A 7200-nucleotide genomic window follows, 5' to 3' on the forward strand; every position below is an offset into this window, starting at 1 on the left:
TTTATTTTAGAATTGTTCATCTTGAAATAACTTGTCTTACCAAAGTTGCAAAAATTGTATGAAGGTTTTTGTTATACTTTTCCCCTGGCTTTGCAAATGTTAAGATCTTACATAATCATATACAGTGGTCCAAATCAGAAAACTAACTATGATACAGTACTATTAACTGATTTCCAGACCTTATCCGGTTTTACCAAGTGTTCTGCTAATGTTGAGGGTCATGCATTGCATTTAATTTAATCTCCTTTAATTTTGGATAGTTCTTCTATCTTTCTTTTTTTTTTTTAATATATTTTTAAAAATTTATTTTTATTTATTTGACAGAGATCACAAGTAGCCAGAGAGGCAGGCAGAGCGAGAGGAGGGGAAGCAGGCTCCCTGACAAGCAGAGAGCCCGATGCGGGGCTCGATCCCAGGACCCTGGGATCATGACCTGAGCTGAAGGCAGAGGCTTTAACCCACTGAGCCACCCAGGCGCCCCTCTTCTATCTTTCTTTGGCTTTCATTGCTTTGACTTATTTTGTAGAATGTCCTTCAATTCGGATTTGTCTGACATTTTCTCATAATTAAATTCAGGTTTGCAATTGGGCAAAAATACCACAGAAGTGATGTTGTGACCTTCCTAGCGTATCAGTTCAGAAAGGTGAGATATCATAATCTATGAATCCTGTTTCTGAAAATATCATTCTATGGTACCACTCAAAAAAGTGGTACCAGAGATGCATTTTTGGCTGTACATTCATCAAACAGTTTGAACCAATTGTCTTTGATTCAGTTTTTCACTAAAGTCCTTGGCCAATGTCAGTTGTATATAGTTTCTTGGTTTCAGCGACCTGAAGTGCTGTTTTATAAGAAGTTGTCAAAGCACAAATGTTTGTGCATGAAATATTAATCATTTGTCTGTGTCATATTTTTAATCCAGTACTTTTTCCATAGATTATTTTTTTGGCTTTGAACTTATTTTTTTAATGCAAATACCACTTAAATAGGTGGTTCTATTGGTTTATTAGCTATGTTTCTGCAAATAACGTACTGTGGTTTTAGTCCTTGACCATCATTTATGGCTACAAACCATTATATGAGGGATCATATTCCAAATAAAAGAGATACAAACTTTCAACCTTTCTCTTTTTGGAATCACTTCTGCAGTCATCATTTGGTTAATGACTATTGCCACATTCAGAAAAAGTATGTTATTTGAGGGGTGTAAATGTTTAGTGGAGCTTATTTAGCCATAGATTTATAAAAAGGCTTGACTAACATTTAAATTAATTATAAAAATAAATACTAATGATGCTTACATTTTTTAGGTTTTTATATACTTTGCAGTTTCAGTTGACAAGTTAACTTTAAAATAATTGGTCCTACATTTTTTTTTTTTTTTGCTGTACATTCATCAGATAATTTGAGTGATCTGTATAGCTCATGAGACATGCACCTCATCTCATGAATTCACTGACTGGCCCATATCTTTCTCGGAGGAGCCATTGATTACATGCTTGGATGATGCAGCAATATCAAATTACTGTTTTCAAAGGTTTACTCAACTAACTTTGGTATTTTTCTTATTGCATACCTGTAACAAAGAGTTCATGGGCTGGCATCATTTCATAGACCACACTTTGAGTAGCACTGGACTGAAGGAAACGATAGAACTATAGCTCCCATTCGGATAGTACATTGCAGCCTGCAGAGATTGTCACATGCACTGTCTTCTCATTCACATCTGCTGTCAAACTCCCATACCTAGATAGTGGCAGTAGGCAGGAGGGTCTTAAAAACCCCCAGATATTCAGACCCTGCTGTCCATTGTGCTCTCTCATCTACGATTCCTAAATATCTACATAATACCTAAGTACCTAAGTAATATGTTATTACTACTTTTTCCCAGCTAGCTATTTGCTGTGACAACTTGGTCCTGGGTGGATGAAGAATCTCTTTTGGTGATTCATTTTCTAAGTAGATTTGAATTGATTCTATTTGTGATCCTATAAAAAGTTCTAGAGTTAATTTTGTTCTCTAAATTTATTATTCTGAGATTCTATTAGGAAAATAAATTCTGTGTCACTTTTATAAAATGTCATTTTAGAGAACATGAAATCCTTACTCATCTTTCTCAATGTATCTTAAATGTAGCAACCCCTATTTATTTGCATGAATGAAAAATGGGACGTTAAAAACAGGTATCTCAGCATTACTACATTTCCAGCAGCTTTATAGATTAATTTAGTCATTTCTAATTTTTGACCCCCTCTTGTAAAAGAGTTTGAAACTAAAATGCCCATAGGGCCAGGCAGGTTATATAAGGAGGGTAGTTCCCTTTGTGACATGTGCTCTTCATCAATTCTTGGCTTACATTTCTTTTTTCCTATATTGATGTTTTTGCAGTTTTTAATGTCTATAGTTCTATGTTGATTGATATCTGATTATTATACATCTTTGCATGGGTTGGCCCCCAGATGAAGGGAGTGGGTGCAGCAGTGAACTGTGGTGGTCTGTACTCCAGCTTAGGTTTGTTGTCTCAAACATCCTCTCATCAAATTGGTTACTGTCCTCCTTAAAGGAACATTTTCCCTCAGTTGTCTTCTCTCCCCCCGATCTTTTTACTGAGAGATGCTCTTCAGTGGGAAGGTATTATTTCCTCTTTTTAAAAATTATGGACTGTATACAGAAGAATAAATAAGAAATATGATTATTAGTCTCTAAAGGCTAATAATAAAATGTACATTCACATATAAATAGAAGGTTCTGGTGTCTTAGAAATCTGAGTGCCCTGCCCTGATCACACTGTTCTTCCCCTGGTGGTAACCATTTGCTGACTTTTATATTCATTATTTCCTCTCTTGAAAACAATTTTTAAAATCACCTTTGTATGTATGTGCGCCTAAGCATACATGAAAAGACAACTAGTCAGTAGCAACCTAGCTGAATAGGGAAAGTGCTATATTGCTATTGTTAGAAAAAGTCTCCTGGGAGAAAATCAGCTGAACAGAGTTTCTTAGACAAGGTTCCAAGAGACCCTTCTTGAGAAGTCTTTGGGCAAAGGCTTGAAGGAGTCCTAGAAAGTCAAAACATCTGGCAGGCCAGGAGTGTGGGCCAGGGGTGTCCAGAGGAAAAATGAGTAGAGAGAGTGAGATTCTTGTGTTTGTTGCTTCCCAGTTCACCATGATCAACCCCAGCACTCAAGGGCAGGTAAAAAGCAGTGGTTCTCAAAGTATGGTTCCTTGGCCAGTGGCATCAGTATTATCTGAGAACTTGTTAGAAATTCCTAGGTCCCAGGGCAGACCTATGGAAGCGATGTCTCTGGGGTTGGAGCCCAATAATCTGTGTTCCATCAGTGACTCAATACATGCTAAAGGCTGAGATGCAATAGATAGGAGTATGTACTCTGCTTATATCCTCAGTTGATCCAGGTTGTAGGGCATGGAAAGGAAAGAAGAAACTCAGTTAATTAGTATATGGTCAAAACAGGCTGAGTACAGATAACAATAGGAACCAGGCTCACAGGTATTCTATCATGGATCAAAAAGATAATACAGGGGCGCCTGGGTGGCTCAGTGGGTTAAGCCTCTGCCTTCGGCTCAGGTCATCGTCTCAGGGTACTGGGATCAAGCCCTGCATGAGGCTCTCTGTTCAGCAGGGAGCCTGCTTCTCCCCCACCCTCTCTGCCTGCTTGTGATCTCTCTCTCCATCAAATAAATAAGTAAAATCTTAAAAAAAAAAAAAAAGATAATACAAGGCAGCTGCTATTTATGAGATGACAGTCCTCAGTTCGGCTTCTTTTGGTGACACTGCTTCAATCCTGACTGCTATCCTGTAAACCTGGTGCACATTTTTTAACCCAGGCTCTTCCTTCATCAATCTACCTTGAGATTACCTTCAATTCTGTCCTCTTTCCTGTGTTCCGTATCTTCTTCTTGGTTTACTCTTGCTTTAGTGAAGCTCAACATTCAGTAGTTTTCTTCCAAAAGAGTGTATGGGATGTAAATTTTTGGAGTCCTGGAGTATCTAAAAATGTCTTCATTCTTTATCATACTTGTGTATTTGGCTGAATTTAGAGGAATGATGAAGACATTACTTCATTGCTTCTTAATCTTCAGTCTTCTTGCTTCTGGTGTTGCTGTTAAGAAGACTAACACTCATGAAAGAAATTGAAGAAGACACAAAAAGATGGAAGACCATTCCATGCTCTTGGATCGGAAGAATAAACATTGTTAAAATGTCTGTACTGCCTAGAGCAATCTGTTGGAGGCCACGGCATGGTTGGAGTCATGGATCAAACCAGGCCCTGACTTGTGTCTCCTTTAAAGTCCGGACACCTTGATAAGGGGTTAAGGACAGGAAAGTTGAGTAACACTGAGAAATGGTCTGTGCTGTGTGTTGTACACTCGCCTACGTGACTTCCCACACGCTCTCCCCACAGAAGGGAATAATGTGGTCAGGGTCATGAATTCTTAGTTGGTCCTTGTTGTTCCTGTACTTCCCATAACCCATTCCCTGGTTGATTGTCTTGCATCAGTAGTAGCTAATGGCATTAGCCGTGACTACCTGGCATCATGAGGTTTGCTTGTAGTTAATGTAAACTTGTTATAGGAACTTGCAGTCATCTGACTAGATACTGATGTATTACTCCTTCTATTGTGGTCTGCCTTATAAATGCTTGTAAGATGTGGAATAAAATCGGTACTATTGGACATCATCCTCAGTGCTCCTCCTGCCCCCATCTCTTTGTCTCTTAATTTCTTTTCACCATCCTCTTACCCTCACGTTTCCTGGTCGATTTGTCGTGCCGGCTGCGACAGCAATCTATACTTTTAATGCCATTCCGATAAAATTTCCACCGGTATTTTTCAAAGAGCTGGAGCAAATAATCCAAAAATTTGTATGGAATCAGAAGAGACCCCGAATTGCTAAGGAAATGTTGAAAAACAAAAATAAAACTGGGGGCATCTCGTTACCTGATTTCAAGCTTTACTACAAAGCTGTGATCACCAAGACAGCATGGTACTGGCATAAAAACAGACACATAGGCCAGTGGAACAGAGTAGAGAGCCCAGATATGGACCCTCAAATCTATGTTCAAATAATCTTTGACAAAACAGGAAAAAATATACAGTGGATAAAAGATAGTCTCTTCAATAAATGGTGCTGGGAAAACTGGACAGCTATATGTAGAAGAATGAAACTCGACCATTCTCTTACACCGTACACAAAGATAAACTCAAAATGGATAAAAGACCTCAACATGAGACAGGAATCCATCAGAATCCTAGAGGAGAACATAGGCAGTAACCTCTTCGATATCAGCGACAGCAACTTCTTTCAAGGTATGTCTCCAAAGGCAAAGGAAACAAAAGTGAAAATGAACTTTCGGGACTTCATCAAAATCAAAAGCTTCTGCACAGCAAAGGAAACAGTCAACAAAACAAAGAGGCAACCCACGGAATGGGAGAAGATATTTGCAAATGACAGTACAGACAAAAGGTTGATATCCAGGATCTATAAAGAACTTCTCAAACTCAACACACACAAAACAGATAATCATATAAAAAAATGGACAGAAGATGTGAACAGACACTTCTCCAATGAAGACATACAAATGGCTATCAGACACATGAAAAAAATGCTTATCATCACTAGCCATCAGGGAGATTCAAATTAAAACCACATTGAGATACCACCTTATGCCAATTAGAATGGCCAAAATTAGCAAGTCAGGAAACAACATGTGTTGGAGGGGATGTGGAGAAAGGGGAACCCTCTTACACTGTTGGTAGGAATGCAAGTTGGTGCAGCCACTTTGGAGAACAGTGTGGAGATTCCTCAAGAAATTAAAAATAGAGCTTCCCTATGACCCTGCAATTGCACTACTGGGTATTTACCCCAAAGATACAGATGTAGTGAAAAGAAGGGCCATCTGTACCCCAATGTTTATAGCAGCAATGGCCACGGTCGCCAAACTGTGGAAAGAACCCAGATGCCCTTCAACGGACGAATGGATAAGGAAGAAGTGGTCCATGTACACTATGGAGTATTATGCCTCCATCAGAAAGGATGAATACCCAACTTTTGTAGCAACATGGAAGGGACTGGAAGAGATTATGCTGAGTGAAATAAGTCAAGCAGAGAGAGTCAATTATCATATGGTTTCACTTATTTGTGGAGCATAACAAATAGCATGGAGGACAAGGGGAGTTAGAGAGGAGAAGGGAGTTGAGGGAAATTGGAAGGGGAGGTGAACCATGAGAGACTACGGACTCTGAAAAACAATCTGAGGGATTTAAGGTGGGAGGTTGGGGGAACCAGGTGGTGGGTATTAGAGAGGTCACGTATTGCATGGAGCACTGGGTGTGGTGCAAAAACAATGAATACTGTTATGCTGAAAATAAATAAATTAATTAAAAAAAAGAAGACTAAGGCAGTCTGATAGCTGGTTTTTTTTTGTTTTTGTTTTGTTTTGTTTTGTTTTGTTTTTTAAGATTTTATTTATTTGAGAGAGAGAGAAGGCACGAGCCTGGGGAGGGGCAGAGAAGCAGACTGCGCGCTAAGCAGGGATCCCAATGTGGGACTTAGTCCCAGGACTTGGGGATCATGACCTGAGTCAAAGGCAGACACTTAACCTACTGAGTCACCCAGGAGCCCAAACAATTACTACTACTACTACTAATTATTTTTCTTCTTTAGATTTTATTTATTTACTTATTTGAGAGAGAGAGAAAGAGCTGAATGCAGAGCCCGTGGCAGGATCCCAAAACCTGAAATCATGACCTGAGCTGAAATAAAAAGTCAGATACTTAACTGACTAAGCCATTCTGGCACCCCTGATACCTGTTTTGTTTGTTTGTTTTTTTACTGTGCTCTGTTCTTTCCCCTCTGAAGCATGCAGAATCTTCTATTTGTCCCCACAGTTCTGAAATTTCACAAGAATATGCCTTGATATCAGTTTTTTTTAATACAGTGTATTTTTAAAAATTAATTGTTATAACCCTTCCAATTTGGACCTGTACCTTATCATCCAGAGAAATTACCTCAAATTATTTTTGTCAATTCTCTTCTTTCCATTTTCTAGGTCCCTCTTTCTGTAATTTCTGTTTATTTATTTGTTTTAGAAGTTGTATCTCATAGGCTGGTTGCCTTTTATGTTTTTTTGTATGTGTTTTGGCTCCTTTTTGTTTTTGGACTGTTTCCTTTTTTATAGCT

Source organism: Lontra canadensis, unplaced genomic scaffold (assembly GCF_010015895.1).
Source record: "Lontra canadensis isolate GAN:19392208 unplaced genomic scaffold, GSC_riverotter_1.0 scaffold2, whole genome shotgun sequence".
Taxonomy (NCBI): Eukaryota; Metazoa; Chordata; class Mammalia; order Carnivora; family Mustelidae; genus Lontra; species Lontra canadensis.